The following is an 18,683-nucleotide window of genomic DNA, read 5'->3' as shown; positions in this document are numbered from 1 at the left end:
GTCAAACCCCTAATGTGATTATTCCATGTTATATGATTCAATTGAGTCGTATAGGAACGCTTTCCTTTATTACGCTCGATACTTCGGCCGAAGATTCCCGAATCATATCTTAGAGTATTCATCCTCTCATAACGAGGATTAGAGATTCCTTGTTGAACATTCACTTGCCTTCATGACTAAGTGGCTTAACCCCGACTATGCCGTGGACACCCGCGGATGGAGTGACTTTGACATAATCAAAGATCAAGTACTTAACCACAAGACAACGATGATGCCTCAGGTCAAAGGACTACTTACACTATTCCAACCATTAGAGTTACTTTCTTGACATGTGAGTAGACCTCCATGGAAGTACTCTCGTTTGATTGTGTTCAGTGAACTCATTCCCTTAATGAGCACCTACATACTTGTCTTAGTGTCACTACACGAATGGGATGAGACTTTCCATCCTTCTAATTGAAGCGGACATAGTATGTACCGGTCTATGCCTTGTCAGTATCCCTCCGACAATCTTATGACCAGAAACCTTTTTGGACATGATGGTTATTGGAAGAAGGTCTCTGTAGTCTAACATCATTAGATTACTTCTTCTATCAATCCATTGTCCATGGATTCACTATTTATGACATATATCTGTGAACACGGAAAATTCCTGAAACGAAGGAGACAAGAACGAACGTGCACAAACAAATATTTGTATTTGATGATTTTGGGTTACAATCTCTCTCTATTTTGATCCTCTGATTCAATCTCCGTAAGGTGTTGATTCGTGGATGTTTCGTTGATCCAAGGGGCGTCGAGGCTTGATCTTGGATGAACAGTTGGAAGTTTCTTCAAATGGTCGTGGGCTTGATCTTTGAAGGTGGATTTGAGCGGATCTTCAAGGGCTTTTGGGCTTGATCTTGAAGAACAGTGATGAACGGATCTTCAAGGGCTTTTGGGCTTGATCTTGAAGGACGGTTGGATGTGTGGATTTATCGACGTTTGTTGATCCAAAGGGCCGTTGGGGCTTGATCTTGGAAGAACGATGAACGAAGAACACTTTCTTCAAGGGTCGTCGGGGCTTGATCTTGAAGGTGGATGATTGTTGATTCAAAGGGTCGTTGGGGCTTGATCTTGGATGAACGGATGATGAACGATGGTGCTTTCTTCAAGGGCCGTCGGGGCTTGATCTTGAAAGAGCGATGAACGAAGAACGAAGAACGAAGAGAGCTTTCTTGGTTCTTCGGGAACCTGGATGCTTGAGAGCTTCGGAGTTTCAGAGCTTCAGAGCTTCAAGGTGTAATATGAATTGGTCTCCAAATGAATGAAATTGGGCTTGTATTTATAGAATTTCCCAAGGCCTAATTTTGAATATAATATTCCAAATGAAATAAGTCGTTTCTGCCAGGTGTTGACACGTGTCCTATTTGATGACTTTTCCAACTCATTTCAATTTTCGTTGAGTCACACGCTACGTGTAAAATTTATGTAATATATGAGCGTTGACACTTTGATTTATCGGTCAACAATTATTTACCGAAATTTCGATGTCTACAAATGCCCCAACTTCATGGCGCGTCGTATACATGTGATTGTCACGTGTAGGAGATACGTTTTGAAGTCCCTTACTGTAGATGTCGATCCAAAGGCCGTTGAGGCTTGATCTTGAATTGGGCTGGAGATTTCTTCAAGGGCCGTCGAGGCTTGATCTTGAATTGGACTTGAGATTTCTTCAAGGGCCGTTGAGGCTTGTTCTTGAATTTTTGTTTGAAATTTCTTCAAGGGCCGTCGAGACTTGATCTTGAAGGTTGAAATTGGGCCACAAGGAGCTTCATGTGGTAGATGATTTTTGGCTTTGGTAGTGGATGAATCGGCACATATTTTGTTGCGCTTGTTGACTTTCCACAGCTTTGATCTTGAACTGGGTTGGAGGATTTTTTGGATTCCTCCAATTGTTGATTTTCCACAGCTTATTCTTGAACTAGGTTTTGATTCAAGGGTGGTAGACACTTGATCTTGAATCAGACTTGTGATTTCTTCCAGGGCCGTCGAGGCTTGATTCTTGAAGGTTGACTCGAACACATGACAAGCAGGCACGAGGTGAAGGTGACAACTTGTTGCTCTGTTCAATCTTTCTAATTCACACCTGAGCAGTTTGGTCAACGGTATGATCTTCAAGATTGATGGGCTCTTCTTCCAGTTGGTGACTTAATCTTTAAGGATTTGATTCAAGGGTGGTGAATCGGCACGTGCAGCCCGCAACGCCTAGTAAGTCGACCCAAGAATTTGAGGGTCAAAACAAGTTCACCGTCCTCAGGCAGATGCGACATCTTCTCGAGTTCTTCATCTCAGACTCTTTCTGCTGAGTTGACTGTGCATGCTGCATTCTTCTCTGCTTGTTTCTTCAGGCAGATGTGGCAGCTTCTCGAGTTCCTCAGTTCGGACTCCTTCTGCTGAGTTGACCGTGCCGACCGCATTCTCCTCTGCTTGTTCCTTCTGCACCTTGTCTCCACATGCTACAAGGTATCATTTTCACTTGCCTTATCTGTTCTCCAAGCAGATGTGGCAGCTTCTTTGGAAGTACAGCAGCAGTGGGAGACGAGTACTCGAGAGCAGTGCTAGGTAGGCAATCAGGGAAGGGTTCCAAGCAGTCGGTTCCTCACCCGAGTTTGAGTGGAAGTTCCAGCATATTGTTTTCTTTATCCTTGTCTTTGTAGGTAGGAGCAAGGACAAAGGAAATGACAGGGAGAACGCATGATATGAGATACTCTTGCTTTCTACCCTGGTGATATGAGATACTTTTGCTTTGGAGTCATTGGCTTACAGAGGTACCCCAAGGAATAAGAAACACCGAGTGACTCGAGAGGCTTCGTTGGGAAGGCATTTTTGGAGATGAAGAAAGGCTCTGTATGTCTGCCTTGCTATGGACGGCGAAGGTGGACAGTTATAGGAGGTCCCTTAATACCTGTAGAGGTACTATTCTTTCACTCGTGTCGGCAACTAACGCGTGATTGAACAGTAAACTTCACTTGCTTTCTCCTTCACCGAAAATCTTCGACAAATTGCCCGTGATTTGCGCAAAGTTGAGTGTGCATATGACAGGTGATGACGCGGCTGAAAAAGACTGGCGCCTCTTCGATATCTGGGATTGGCGCTTCGACAAATTACCCGTGATTTCTGCAAAGCTGAGTTTGCGTGTGACGGGTGCCGACGCGTCTGGAAAAGCAAGATGCTTCTCCGATTTCTGAGCTTGCCTCTTCGATTTTTGAATGGCCTCTTCGAATTCTGAGCTCGCCTCTTCGATCTCTGAAATCCCGTCGAGTGCTGATTTTTTATAGAGGCATGCAGTTCGTTTCAAAGCACACTTGAATTTTCGCTTGTGAAAACTCCCCCTCTTGTACTTCTAAGATCTTGATTTGTCCGATCTCTTCTTCCTTCAACACTTTGAAAATGTCTGGACCATCCGACCGTCGTTTTGATTTGAACCTTGGTGAAGAGGTAGTCCCGTCTTTTCCAGATAACATATGGCGCCCATCCTTCATATCCCCTACTGGTCCTCTTACTGTTGGGGATTCGGTGATGAAGAATGATATAACCGCTGCGGTGGTGGCCCGGAACCTTGTCACTCCCAAAGATAACAGACTACTTTCCAGGCGGTCTGATGAGTTGGCTGTTAAGGAGTCCCTGGCTCTTAGTGTGCAGTGTGCGGGTTCTGTGTCCAACATGGCCCAACGCCTATTTGCTCGAACCCGTCAAGTTGAATCGTTGGCGGCTGAAGTGATGAGTCTCAAACAGGAGATCAGAGGGCTCAAGCATGAGAATAAACAGTTGCACAAGCTCGCACACAACTATGCCACAAACATGAAGAGGAAAATTGACCAGATGCAGGAATCTGATGGTCAGATTTTACTTGATCATCGGAGGTTTGTGGGTTTGTTCCAACAACATTTGCCTTCGTCTTCTGGGGCTGTACCGCGTAGTGAAGCTCCGAATGATCAACCTTTGGCTCCTCTTCTTCCTGGAGTTCCGCCGAGTACTGAGACACCACCTGAGCAATAAAGACTCCCTTCCGTTTGTTTGCACAAATTTTTATTTTATTTTTTATTTTTTTTGGTATGTAGAATGCAATTTTATGTAAAAATTCCCAGAAAAATAAATAAAATGAACTTTATTTCTCTCAATGCAATTTTTTTATTTTTTTTTATTTTATTTTTTTTATTTTATTATTTTTTATATATATATATATATATATTATGTACATATACTCTTTTGTTTTTTTTTTTTTTTTTTTTTTCTCTTTTTCTTTTGGCCAGACGCACCAAAGATCCCTTTTTTTTTATATATATTTTGCCTTTAATTATCTTTTTCTTTTGGTGCTGGATGCACCAAGTTCCATCATCATTTTTTTTTTCTTTTTTTTTTTTTTTTTTTTTTTTTGCACATGGTGCCCATGCATTACCAGAAACTTTTGATCTGCCATGGGGCTGTTCCCCATCTTTTATCCACTATCCCATTTTCTATTATTATTTTTTTTGTATAAATTTCGATGATGGGCTGGGGAATTTGCAGGGAGCGGAGCAAGGACGAAGGCGGACGGAGAAGATGGTGCTTCGAGCTTTACGACCGGCTAGTCCTTTGACGGCGGTCGTTTTGAAGTTCGAGGGAGGCCAGGCGCTGCGGTGGAAGGAGTCGATGCCGAGAGCGCAGCCCAACTTGCTCCGGGTGTGCGCACCATGTGCAGCAGGTGGGGTTTGGTGGAGATTCAGACGACGCGGCGACAGAGTTGGCACCACCTTCCAGCATCTCGAATGTGGAGCTCTAATGGTGAAGAGGGGTTGGGCTGGATGTCGCAGAGACAGCGGAGATTGATCCTTGGAGAGCCTGAGCTTCTTCCTGCACGTCTTGCCATCCTCTTCGTCGCTGATGCCACGAGAGCCGTCTCTCTCGAGGTTGAGATCCTTGCCGTTGGCGTCTCTCTCGCTCCGCCTGCTGCTACTCTCGACACGGTGCTGTTGGGGGAGGATGATCAGCTAGGGAGAAGAAGCTGGGTTGCTGCTTCCATTGCTGGGCAGCTGAGGAAGAGAAGTGGAGATTCAGACGGTGTGATGTGTTCCCCAAATTAAAGATCCGGTACGGCGCCGCTCCCTGCTTCTTCCAGAACAACTTGAGTGCATGCTCTCCTTGAGCTTTCCTAGCATGCCCAGCAATCAAAGCATTCCAGGACACCTCATTCTTGATGTCCAAGGCGTCAAAGACCAACTGGGATTCATCCATATGACCACGCCTAGCATACATGTCCACAAGAGCAGTGCCCACATAGACATTTGGAATCAAGACCGTACTTAAAGCAATAAGTGTGAAGCTGCCTGCCATGGTTGTTATTAGAGACAGCGCCAGAAGCTTTCAACAAGCTAGACAAGGTGAACTGGTTGGGTTCCAGCCCCTGGCGGAGCATCTCAGGAAACAAAACAAGGGCATCCTGAGGTCGATCGTGTTGAGAATAGCCAGAAATCAAGGCAGTCCAAGTGACCAAATCCTTGTGAGGCATTTGATTGAACAGGTTGCGAGCATTGGTCTCGGATCTGAGATGAGGAGGATAAGGATGAGGGCAGGCTCTCGAGCATCTCGACATGGGTCGTCGGTGCAATTGCAGAGGCGGAAGAAGGTTGCCGCAGGGCGTTGAGCTGCTGCGGCTGTTGTTCTCACGGCGGAGAAGAAGAAGGTGGGCAGGAGTTTGGCGAAGCGCTGCTACGGGAGTGGAATCGATGATGGCATTGGGCCGTCCCGTGGCATGTGGTGAGCTGCAAGTCGAAGGCACGACTATCCGACTGAGGAGGAAGGAGGAAAGTAGTGGAGCCCCGATGGAGTGACTCGAGTGGGAGTGATTGGGAACCCAGAAGAGGATTCCAGATCCTTGGGAAAATGGAAATCGACCCGGAAAATGCTCCACGAACCGTTGTCAATGTCAAAGAGCGTGAAATACCAAGCAGTAAACAGAAAGCCTGCACTGGAGCTGTGAGGAAAATAGTGAATAGGCTTCCGCTTGACTGACGAGAGGAACAGGATGACAGTCTAGAACAATACTGTATCTCAAAGGCCTGATATTCATAAAAGCTGTGTCAGCTTTCAAAAATCTAACTATTTCCTGAATCACCAGCTTCCATTCTTTAAAATCAGTTTCCTGGAAGGTCCTCTTGCACTTCATCAACCAAGACTCTGAGCTGATTGAGCAGCTGCTGCACCATCTCTCGCCGATTCAAGAGCAAGCACACCATTAAAAAAAAAAACCTCGAAACAAACCGGAGCTGCTTGTTGGCCAAGCTCAGGTCCTGAAACATGCCTTCCTTGAAGTACTCTCTGCTGAGAATCGCCTCGTAGAATATGTACGCCTCGGAGAGGTAGCTTGCCTCGCTGGTCCTCATGTACTGCCCCAAGTAGAGCTGCGCAATTCGCGAAGCGATCTCGCCAATCTCCGATCGCCGACATCGAGAGTAGGGTACATTGAAGTGGAGGGAATTGATCGGGGCTTAGCCAAGAAAGACTTAAACAATACACTGACTGTAACAGCAGTGAACACAGCCTTAGTGTCTTCCGAGCAATAATTCAACAACCGCGACAAAAAACCGGTCCTCCCAATGTCTTTCTTGGAGAGCTGCGAGGCTTCTGCAATGTCATCGACACACAACGCTCCACCTTTATCCACTTCCTTCATTATCGACACCGGGACGGACTCGTTGCAGGGCAACCACTTTGAGACCTGTAAAAAAAAAAAAGCATGACCGAACCGGATTTAAACGGCGAAATCCCCAAACAGGCCGGAGCCGAAGAGACGCCGATGGCGATAGCCGTTGACTTCAGAAGCGAGATCAAGCCCAGCACGATCGGGCTCTTGCAGCTCTCGCCCAGAATCTCCTCGGTGAGAGCGGTGTATAATGACGGCAAGGGCTTAACGGCAGCCGTCGAATGCTTCGAGCGGGAAAATTGGGTCTGGTAATTGCGGACGGGGACGGCGGGGTCGAGATCGGGCTTCTGGTTGGATCCGAATACCCAAGACCGAACCCAGCATTCCTGAAATCCTCGACAGTTCCCCGCGAGGAGGCTTGCCGAGGATGCTAGGTTTTGGGCCATATAGCCGGAGAAGCTGAGGGTTACGCGGATAGCCATAAGTACGACTTTGATTAAGTTGGTGAGGTAGGGCTGCAGGAGAGAGAGAGAGTGAGAAAGGGAGCGAGTGAAGCTCGCGAGTCACAAGCAGGTGGATTTGGAATCGCCAGGGGTCGAAGACCGCATCGGTGGAGATGAGATTGAGCTCGCGGATGCTGCTAGCGGATTTGTAGCTGCTAGTTTTCGGCGATTCGCCGCACCGGAGAAGCTTGTCAACGTCAGCGGCAGAGACAAAGGGGATGAAGTTGAGATGCAGGTCACGGAATGAAGTGGAAGGATGAGGGATTTAGGACTTTCGGAAGATGGGCCGGGGCCTGATTTGGACAATAGGCTTGGGCCTGGTCACTGCCATTGGGTTTGGACGACCTTCTTCTGATGGGCTGGCTGGATAGAGGACATATATATATATAATTATTTCCTCTTTTTTTTTTTTTTTTTTTTTTTTTTTTTTTTTTGTGAATACATAATAACATATGTATTTACTTATTTATTTATTTATTGTAAACAAAGAATAACGTGTGTATTCCTTTTCTCTTTTCTTTTTTTTTTTTTTTTGGTAATAAAATTTTCCTTCTTAATAAAGCATTTATATATATATATATATATTTATTTTTATTTTTATTTTGATGTGACTGAACTTGAAATTGAATGCTCAAGCTGCTTACGTACCCTTCCTAAGAAAGAGATCAAGTCGTAACGTAGTTCAAATACATACATATTTTTTTTTTTGGTATTTTCTTTTTTTGTGCCGTTTGCAGTTTTAACTCATGCAGGCAAGGAGCATTTGGTGCCGTGTTGCAGTTTCAGCTCGTGCAGGCAAGGAGCATTTGGTGCCGTGTTGCAGTTTCAGATCGTGCAGGCAAGGAGCTTTGGTTCGTGCAGTTTAAGCTCGTGCAGACAAGGAGCATTGTGCCATGCAGTTTAGGCTCGTGCAGGCAAGGAGCTTTGGTGTTGCCTTTTATGCTCGTGCAGACCAGGAGCATTGTGCCATGCATTTTAGGCTCGTGCAGGCGAGGAGCCTTGTGTCTTGCAGTTTAGGCTCTTGCAGACCAGGAGCTTTGTGTCCTACAGTTTAGGCTCGTGCGGACAAGGAGCTTTGTTGAATTTGTCAAGCAATTTTGGAGAGGCGTTCCTCACAATCTTCATAGCAAGGAGCCTTGACCGAGTGATTGAAGAAGTCTTCGGGTAAGAAATCACGCATCGTGATGGGGATGGACGATCTATATGTCAAAATTTCATCATCTTCAACACGTTCACGTTGCTTTGAAGGTTGACAATAGCTGCTTTGCCCCCTTTCCGATTGGCGGACTTGTGGAGGAGACGTATGCTTCTTGTGCAATTTCTTAGGAGTGACTTGAGTCCATCCTTCAATTTTGCTTGTCTTGGACGATGCCCCCAGCGGTTGAGGTGAAAACTTTGAGTCGGAAGAGCCAGAAGTGAAGGTGGTATAGTTTGACTTCGCCACTTCGTCAAGATCTAGCTCGATGATTCCTTTCTGAGCCAGCTTCATGATGAGATCTTTCAGCACGAAACATTTTTCTGTCGGATGACTGATGAAGCGGTGGAATTTACAGTATCTTGGACTGTCGGTACGATTCATTTCTTCCGGCCGTCTGCACTCAGGCAAACTGATCACCTTCTTGTCCAACAAGTCTTCTAACATGGCAACCACATCAGAGTCGGGGAATGGATAAGTTTTCTCTTCAAGCTCCTTCAAAGTGCGTCTACGCATCTCTTGATCACGAAAAGCTTCGGTTTGAATCGCCTTGCCTCGTGTGGATATTTTGACGGGAGATGTGTTGACAATCATCGCTTCCTTGGTGGGTTTCCATGCAGCCTTTTCCACCTTTGTCTCAAGAGCTTTGTCGTTTTTGTAGTTGGCGATCGGTTCCTTCTTCCCATGATGGGCGATGCTCAACTCCATATCATGGGCGCAAGTGGCCAATTCCTCAAAGGTCCGTGGTTTAATGCCTTGAAGGATGTATTGTAAACCCCATTGCATGCCTTGGATGCACATCTCGATTGAAGAGGTTTCCGAGAGCCTGTCTTTACAGTCGAGGCTTAGAGTGCGCCACCTGTTGATGTAGTCAATGACTAGCTCGTCCTTCCACTGCTTTGTGCTCGTTAGCTCTAGCATGCTCACAGTGCGGCGGGTGCTGTAGAAACGGTTGAGGAATTCCCGCTCTAATTGCTCCCAGCTGTTGATGGACTCAGGCTCTAGGTCCGTGTACCACTCAAAGGCATTTCCTTTCAGCGAGCGCACAAACTGCTTGGCAAGGTAGTCTCCCTCCGTCCCCGCGTTGTTGCAAGTTTCGACGAAATGTGCAACATGCTGCTTTGGGTTTCCTTTTCCATCAAACTGCATGAACTTTAGTGGTTGATAACCCGTTGGCATCCTTAGGGCATCAATCTTCTTGGAATAGGGCTTCGAGTAGAACAAGGAGGTATGTGAGCTCCCTTCATACTGTGCCTTGATGGTGTTGGTGATCATCTCCTGCAGCTGCTGGATAGAAAGAGATCCCATGAGTGCCGCTGCTTGGTCTAGCTCCGGCTTCCCATCGATTTTCTTCACCGGGGGTTCTTCGTCTCCGCCAGCTCCTCCCTTTAGTGGATCATCATCTGGGTCGGGTTTATCGCCGTCCTGCGCCTCCAGTCGGTTGACTAGTGCTGCAATTTGCAAGTCTTTTTCTTCCACAGTTCGGGTTAGCCTTGCGATTGCTTCATTCATTTAAGCCAGCTGCTCATCGATTGAAGTTGCTCCAATGGTCATGACTTGCATGGCTGAACTGTCGCTTGAATCGGCATCGGAGAGCATGGATTCAGAGTATTTCCTTGGGCTTTCCCCCCTTGGTGCCCTTAGTGAGGCTAAGGTGATCAAAGGCTCGTGCCTTGGGTGCTTTTGTTCCCTTGACAGAGTTGATGCAGAGGTGGAAGAGGCGGCAGAAGTAGCTCTTGCCATGCTTCGAGTCGTGATGCCTAAAGTGACACCTCTTGCGACGAGGGCGCTCTTGTTCTTTGCGCCAGTTGCGGGAACAGTTTGAGCCTTCCTTGAAGCCATTAATTTTGGAAGTGTGCTCGAATTTCTTGAACGGAGAAAGAGATGAGAGGTAGAGATTGTCCCACTGGGCGTGCCAATTTGTGAACACGGAAAATTCCTGAAACGAAGGAGACAAGAACGAACGTGCACAAACAAATATTTGTATTTGATGATTTTGGGTTACAATCTCTCTCTATTTTGATCCTCTGATTCAATCTCCGTAAGGTGTTGATTCGTGGATGTTTCGTTGATCCAAGGGGCGTCGAGGCTTGATCTTGGATGAACAGTTGGAAGTTTCTTCAAATGGTCGTGGGCTTGATCTTTGAAGGTGGATTTGAGCGGATCTTCAAGGGCTTTTGGGCTTGATCTTGAAGAACAGTGATGAACGGATCTTCAAGGGCTTTTGGGCTTGATCTTGAAGGACGGTTGGATGTGTGGATTTATCGACGTTTGTTGATCCAAAGGGCCGTTGGGGCTTGATCTTGGAAGAACGATGAACGAAGAACACTTTCTTCAAGGGCCGTCGGGGCTTGATCTTGAAGGTGGATGATTGTTGATTCAAAGGGCCGTTGGGGCTTGATCTTGGATGAACGGATGATGAACGATGGTGCTTTCTTCAAGGGCCGTCGGGGCTTGATCTTGAAAGAGCGATGGACGAAGAACGAAGAACGAAGAGAGCTTTCTTGGTTCTTCGGGAACCTGGATGCTTGAGAGCTTCGGAGTTTCAGAGCTTCAGAGCTTCAAGGTGTAATATGAATTGGTCTCCAAATGAATGAAATTGGGCTTGTATTTATAGAATTTCCCAAGGCCTAATTTTGAATATAATATTCCAAATGAAATAAGTCGTTTCTGCCAGGTGTTGACACGTGTCCTATTTGATGACTTTTCCAACTCATTTCAATTTTCGTTGAGTCACACGCTACGTGTAAAATTTATGTAATACATGAGCGTTGACACTTTGATTTATCGGTCAACATTTATTTACCGAAATTTCGATGTCTACAATATCGTTTATAGAGATAGTCCTAATTAGTATCTTTGCCATTTGATGTATAAGAATCATCCATACATCCATTCATTGTCCTGAAAGGTTTCTTCCAAAGATTGACTTTCAGGGCATATCTCCAACAATCTCCCACTTGCACTAAAGTCAATCACTAGTATATCTTATATATGCTAGTTGAGTGAGCTTATGCTCGTAGGTTAACTTGGTTATGCATTAATCCTTTTAATTTATAAAAGGGATTTACTTATCAAATGTTTCTAAAACATTTGATGATGTCTCTTTCTTGTGTTCGAATACTTTGATGAGACCTTGATTCCATGGCTTGAGCTATCGCCCCATTACGTCGTAGTATCCTACTAACGACCTTATGGTGTGGATTCAATCATTGGTTCTAAAAGAACCCCTTCCATTCAAAACACCTTTTGAAGTAGTTTCTAAAACAATATATCGTCATATATTTCGTTTGTATACTTTATAGAAACTTTGCTCCAACCTTGAGACCATTGTAGTACAATACTATCAATACATTCATATGATTAGTACTTCATCCATTATGAAGTTCCATTTGTTAAAATGGGTTATTTTTCACTTTGGTTAATAACCTAAGTGAATGCACGCTTCCAGAGTCCCACTCTGTTGTTCCTTTCTTTAAGGCAATAATACTCTATCAGTTGCTATGGTTCTGATCCTGGGATTTAGTAATATCTTAAAGTGACAACCCATGTGGTTTTTCCCCTTTGGATATCATCTCACAAGTCCATACATGTGTCCCTTTTGTGATTTTATGACACATATCGTCATAAGGGTTATGAAAGTGATTTTCTATCATATAAGAAAATACTTTCTCAAATCTTCAACATTTGAGATTTAATTTCCCTATTAAACATTCTTGAGATAGCCTTGCTATATCATTAAGTCCAATTTCAAGTCTATACTTCAAAATTGACCGTGTCACAATTTTGTCATTTTTGAGTAACATCTATGTTTTATCAAGTCTATCAAATAGACTTTATTCATATCTTGTTGCCCAAATTATGACATCACTCCCACTGGCCTTGTTGTAACTTAGTATTCATTCAAAAACTTAACGATTATATTTTCTTGATTTGAATGCATATTGCTCCCACTAACTTGTCTTGGATCTATTGACAATCATTAAGATCCATTAGCTTATTGATGATGTCTCAACTATTTTGAGACTATCAACAACTCTAGCTAACACAAGTTATTTAAACGAATCATACACAAAAGAATTCCTTCTCAAGTAATTCCTTTTGGAATGTGTGACTTGCTTTGTCAAGTCTATTCATTTAAATTATATGGTGTCATACACCATACTACAAGTTTTAGTCATACTATGACCTTTAATGTAGTCATATAAGAATTATCCAAGTCTTTAGTGGAAGCATGGCTCCTACTAAGGATATAGAAACTCAACCATTCCTTCTAGGTGGTTGATATAATTCTTTATCAAAACTACATAGAGCGTTATAGTTACAAAAGATGTTGGATTTGGATTGTCTTGTTGTTAAACTATATGTTGTGACTCATTTTGAAACTATTCCCTTTTGTTTCATCAAATTTGTCCATGGGCTTTGTTATTAGCTTGTTCTCATAAAAGAGAATGATGGACAACTCCCAACATATAACCATTTTATGTTAGGTTGACGAAACCAACATTCAAAGACTATTCTTTAGAATGTTACACAACATAGAATTTTAACGTTTGAAGAGCTTGAGTCCTTTTGTCGAGCTTGAGTCCTTTAACAATTAAAATTACAAACTCTTAATAATAGTCAAGTACTATTATTCTTTAGACAACTATAAACCAATCATATTTAAGTTTATATCCATTTTCACACCTCCCACTATTTCTCATGACTTTAATGAGAAATCACTTCATACATTCAAAATGTATAAACGTGGAGTATACGGGTATAAGACATTGTGTAGTAGCTTTAAAACCTTTCAAGCTTGTTTGTTTCAATCTTCACTAAGTTAATGTCTCGTTATTAAGTGACTAAAGTCTTTAAACATTTTATAGATTTAGACACTTCTTTCTTGGTTTAATCACTAACACAATTGACATTTTAAAACAATTTAGAGAATGCCCAATTAGTTGTTCAAAGCTACTAATTGAATCAAGAGTGATCTTGATTATTGTGGTTTAAGTGATAATCATATAAGAAACGTTTTTCTTATTACTTATATCATTATAATGTGATCTTCCTTTTCTTTAAGAAAGGAATCTCTAGACCTTTGTCAATTCATATAGAACTCATAGGTAGACAATTGGAACCAAATCTAAAGATTTATTGTATCCTTTTATGTCCTACATGTGAGATCTATCCATAATTGATAAGTCTAAAGTTTGGTTATCACATTACAATAAGTGATATAAATCTTGTATCTCAACTAGGATACAACAAGACAATATTCAATTCATAACACTACTTTAAGGAAATAATATATTAGAAGGCATTCATCACATTACATTGATATGATAATTCAAACATTCATAATGTTTAATACAAAAAGAATTAGCTCTATACATTTAGAGACTAATTATATACCTTCATGTAGGCACTAATAGTGGTCTTCCATCATATGAAGCCACATTATAAGTTCTTAACAAAATAAGAAAGTTTAAAGACTATCTTTAAATGCCTAACAAACTTCCTAAGTAGTAAGCAAAAAACATAGTGGCCGAACCCTTCTCCACATTTTTCCTTGCTTGTTCCTCTTCTACTTGGCTCCTCCACCTGTATACAATTATATAAGTGATTAGCTCTTTATATCAAATATAAATATTTAGAAGATCTAACAATTAGAATTTGAAGATAAGAACATAAACCATACCTTGTGGCTTGTCCTTAAGAGTTGCAAGGTATAACCTGCAATTCCTCTTCCAATGCCCCTCCTTTCCACAGTGGTGGCAAGTCCCCTTGGGCTCCTTTGCCTTCTTTTTCCTCACTTCTCCTTGCGGTTTAGGAGTGGGAGACTTCTTCTCCTTCCCTTTGCCTTTGCCTTGCGGCTTAACCTTGGAAGATGATGACTTGTTGTAGGCTACTGCAGCAGTCCCTACAACGTTCTCTTTCTTCATAGTCTTCTCGGTAGTTACTAACATGTTTAGTAACTCAGAGAGAGTACCATCCATCTTATTCATATTGTAGTTCAGTTCATTACGAACTGCGAGAATGAATCAGAAAGAGAAGCCAATATGAAGTCCTGGGCCAATTCCCCGTCAAGTGAAGTCCCTAGGTTCTCCAATTGTTCAATGAGTCCTATCATCTTCAGTACATGTTGATGTACTGGAGCCCCCTTGACCATCTTGGTCTTCACAAGTTCACTAACAGTGCTAAAACGACGGTTGCGCGTCCCTTCACCATATAACTCCGTAAGATGGAGTATGATGGAAGATGCACTGTCTATGCCCTCGTGCTGTCTCTGTAGCTCCTCATTCATGGAAGCCAACAGATAGCACTTGGCTTGTGTATCATCCTCAACGTGCTTGTCATACTTAGGACGTTCATCCTCAGTGGCCTCAGGGCCGAGAGGTATATGAGGTGGGGCCTTGTCTAGCACGTAAACAATCTTCTCCAATGTTAGGAGAATCTTGACATTACGATACCATGATGGGAAATTGTGCCCCTCTAGGCAATGTTTGTCGAGTATTTTCACGAGTGTGCTTCCAACCATATCTAAATACATAAACAATAAAATAATTAGTTTGATTGTTGATTAAGTCAAACGATTCAGGTCTTTAAACCGAATGACACCACCCACCATTTTTGGAAAATTCCATATCCCTCAAGATGGAATCCGGGAGATTTCAAAGAAAGCTCCTAGCGGGTTACGGGCTCACTATTACCAAGCCCACCTCACGATGATACGATGTCGGCTAGCAAAAATAATAATGAGAGGGTACAAGTACCCATTCACAACTACCTCTTGTGATTACCCATCTTTTTGGCCTCTAGAGAAAAATGCCTCACGATGATATGATGTTGGCACCTTTTCTCTTAGTTAAGTTTTGACCCACCATGCCGGTTTAGATAGGGGTTCAAGTATGACCTCACGATGATACGATGTTGGCCACACTCGTTGCCTACCTTCACCTCATCAAATGTTTTAAATAAACTCCTCCTGAGTATAAGCATGCACTTTACACTCCCCCATGATAGGGTGAAGGCAGTGTACAAGTCATAAACGATTGGAGCCTACCATGGTGGAAGGCCACGAAAAAGTGTTCAAAGCACTCTTACGCTTTCAACTTAATATTGTATGTAGGTTGAGGGATTTTAAGGTCTCATCAATTTTTATTTATTTAATCATATTCAAATAAATTGTCCTATTATAACTATTAGTCCAAAGTTAATGAAATTAGTAGCATATGATATCCCCACTATTTGTTTTCATAAAACAAATCAATATCAAAACATTTTTCAAAATATTGGAGATATATATAACTACTAATTGTATTCATTATAGTTTAGTAGCGTATGATTCTCCCACTATTTGTTTTAAGAAAAACAAATCAATATCAAAAATGAATTTTTTTTAAATATTGGAAGTAACTACTACTACTACGGTTTTTGTATTCCTTTGAAATTGGACTTTATAGTTATCTTAGGCTCTTGGATGACCATGGACTTATTGGGTTATTGTAACAACGAGCCAACATTGTTGAATAAGAACTCGGGGAGGTTGTGTCAATTTAATTACGTGCTTTTCAATCCAATTAAAACATTTTCATTGAGCCATTAGAAATGAAAGACAATCATTCATTGCTAATTAGGGCGTTGGACCCATTTAATCTTTAATCTCAAGTCAAAACCCTCTTTTAGTTGTCTCCTTACCAATAGTTAAAGAAACTCTAGTCTAGCACTAGAGGGAATCAACTAACTAAAAGAGATTAAGAAGTAATAAGAATTACAAACCGATTTGCACAAATTCCTACAAATTACACATACTAAGAGGGAGAGATAGATTAATGTCCAAGGTGACAAGGTCCAATTGAAACAGTAATTAAAACACATTCCAAAGGTTCAAACAATTTGAGTTTAGCGCCTTATCTCATAGCTCAATTATCGTTTAAGGCATAAGTCCATAGTCATCCATTTTTCTAACTACTTAATCACATTAAATAATCATATGGAATGCAACATAAACAATTAGATTTAGTGCATATGGGCATAATAATATTATGAGTTTAAACAACCAATACAATTAAAATCAAATATTTTAACTTTTTATATGGATGGGGCCTATTATGCAAATATGAAAAGTTAGGGGTCAAACCGTAAATACTTGAAAGTAAATATCAACTTTTCAAAGATTACAAAATAGCCCCACAAGTGGATAAATCCACTAGGGAGGCCGGCCACTTAATGGGGATGGGAGGTTTCTTACACAACATGCATTAATTCAACATTATGAAGAAAAAATTAAATTTTGCTTGTCACTTGGTTTTGCTTTAAGGACTTTAAGAAAAGGGTGATGGAAATTCACCTAGTCAAGTCTAGGATTGAATTAAATTTTTTGGGAAGGCTATGGATGGTAAGTGCATCATCCAAAACCTCAAAACAATGTATGAACACAAAACAAAACCATTTTCACCAAAACCAAAACCATGAACACCAAGAACAAAACCATGAACACAATTTCAAGATTTGTACATTCTTGATGATTTTTCAAACCCAAAAACAAAAGTGACAAGAACTCTTTTTTCTAGCTTTAAAAGGATGTGAGAGTGGTTTACAATAAAACACAAACACAACCCAAAACCACCCCCAAAACCGTGCCCTCCCATTTGGAATAAAAACCCCAAATTTTAGTTCTAAACTCAATCTTCATTCATGCATCCAAAACACTTTTGCATGCATATCTTTTCAACTATTGATTTACATTTTTCAACCATTGAAAAACAAAAGATAAACATACTTTGAATGAAGCAATAATATGTCATACATAAAATTAAAAAACCCATATGCATAAAATCCAAAAGGACATATCTTACATAAACCTTTGGCTTTGATACCACTTGAAGGGAAATTTATGAGATTTCATGTGGGATTTCTAGTGACTAGCATGCATATACAATTCAAGATTTATATACGAAAGCAACGGAAGCATGTTATCAAATAATATCAAAGCTCTAGTCATGCAAATCCCCTTCAAGATGCATAGGTTTATGTAAGATGCATCAAAAAACAAATTTATATATAAGAACAAAGTTTAGGAGTAGTTTTATACCTCTTGATCTAGATCTTAGACCAAGGATGGACCACCTCCAAGACCTTTGCTCCTTGAACTCCTTGAGCCTAGCCTCCTTCCTTGCCTCCTCCACTTTGTTTAGAATGAGTGCTCCTAGGTTCTCTTCAAGTTTCCAAAATTGAAAACCTCTAAAGATCCTCACCCACTAGTTTAGTGAGAAGGATGAAGGAATAACCAAAAGGCTAAGAAGATGATTAGTTAAATCACCCCTATGGTGGCCGGCCTTGTGTGAGTTTTTGAGAGAGAGAGATGGTTTCTTCTTTTGTGAAAAACAACACACAAAACCCTAATAAACTTTTCACTATAAAGTTCCTTTTATAACACAAAGAAACCTAGCCAACAACTTGACTTCCTATCTCTCATTTTCACTCTATATGGCCGGCCCCTTTAGTGTTGTTTGGGCTTTTGGGCTTTTATTTATTTCAAGTCATCCAATGCTTGAATAAAAGCCCAATGGGTTTAGGCCCAATGAGCCCAATTAAACCCGAACGTTTCTTTAAGCCCAAAATGATCTTATATCGCTTTTATGATTTCTTTAGACTTTCTAATTAATCACAACACTTAATTAATCCAATTAATTATTTCCATCATCCATTAATTACTCATTACAAGAGTGTATTGGTGAACAATCATTTTAGGTTCTAATTAGTAAGGCAGTGAGGTGATTGGCACCAATCCAATTGATTATATTTAATCCAATCACTTAGTGAATTAAAACTTACTTTTAATTCACCTTCTTCTTTGATGACTACATTTAATCATCTAGAAGAACTCACAAGCCATGAGTGACATCTAACCATTTATCATGGCTACCCAAGCTAATGTAGAAGTTGTTCGGAGAACCTATTCAGTTGGAATTACAATGCAATTCGATCCTTCTCTAAAACAATATTCTCAATCACATCACTAGGGTATGGATATAATATGTCAAACCCCTAATGTGATTATTCCATGTTATATGATTCAATTGAGTCGTATAGGAATGCTTTCCTTTATTACGCTCGATACTTCGGCCGAAGATTCCCGAATCATATCTTAGAGTATTCATCCTCTCATAACGAGGATTAGAGATTCCTTGTTGAACATTCACTTGCCTTCATGACTAAGTGGCTTAACCCCGACTATGTCGTGGACACCCGCGGATGGAGTGACTTTGACATAATCAAAGATAAAGTACTTAACCACAAGACAACGATGATGCCTCAGGTCAAAGGACTA

At 41.5% G+C, this 18,683-nt stretch overlaps 1 pseudogene; it reads right to left on the bottom strand.

Moving 5' to 3' along the window:
• Nucleotides 1-6,271: 6,271 nt before the first annotated feature.
• Nucleotides 6,272-7,415, bottom strand: LOC126595506 (probable thylakoidal processing peptidase 2, chloroplastic; annotated as a pseudogene).
• Between the last annotated feature and the right edge of the window lie 11,268 nt (nt 7,416-18,683).

The sequence above is a fragment of the Malus sylvestris genome, chromosome 13, assembly GCF_916048215.2.
Source record: "Malus sylvestris chromosome 13, drMalSylv7.2, whole genome shotgun sequence".
Classification (NCBI taxonomy): domain Eukaryota; kingdom Viridiplantae; phylum Streptophyta; class Magnoliopsida; order Rosales; family Rosaceae; genus Malus; species Malus sylvestris.
The sequence above is the reverse complement of the archived record's forward strand: the minus strand, read 5'-3'. Positions and strand labels throughout refer to the sequence as shown.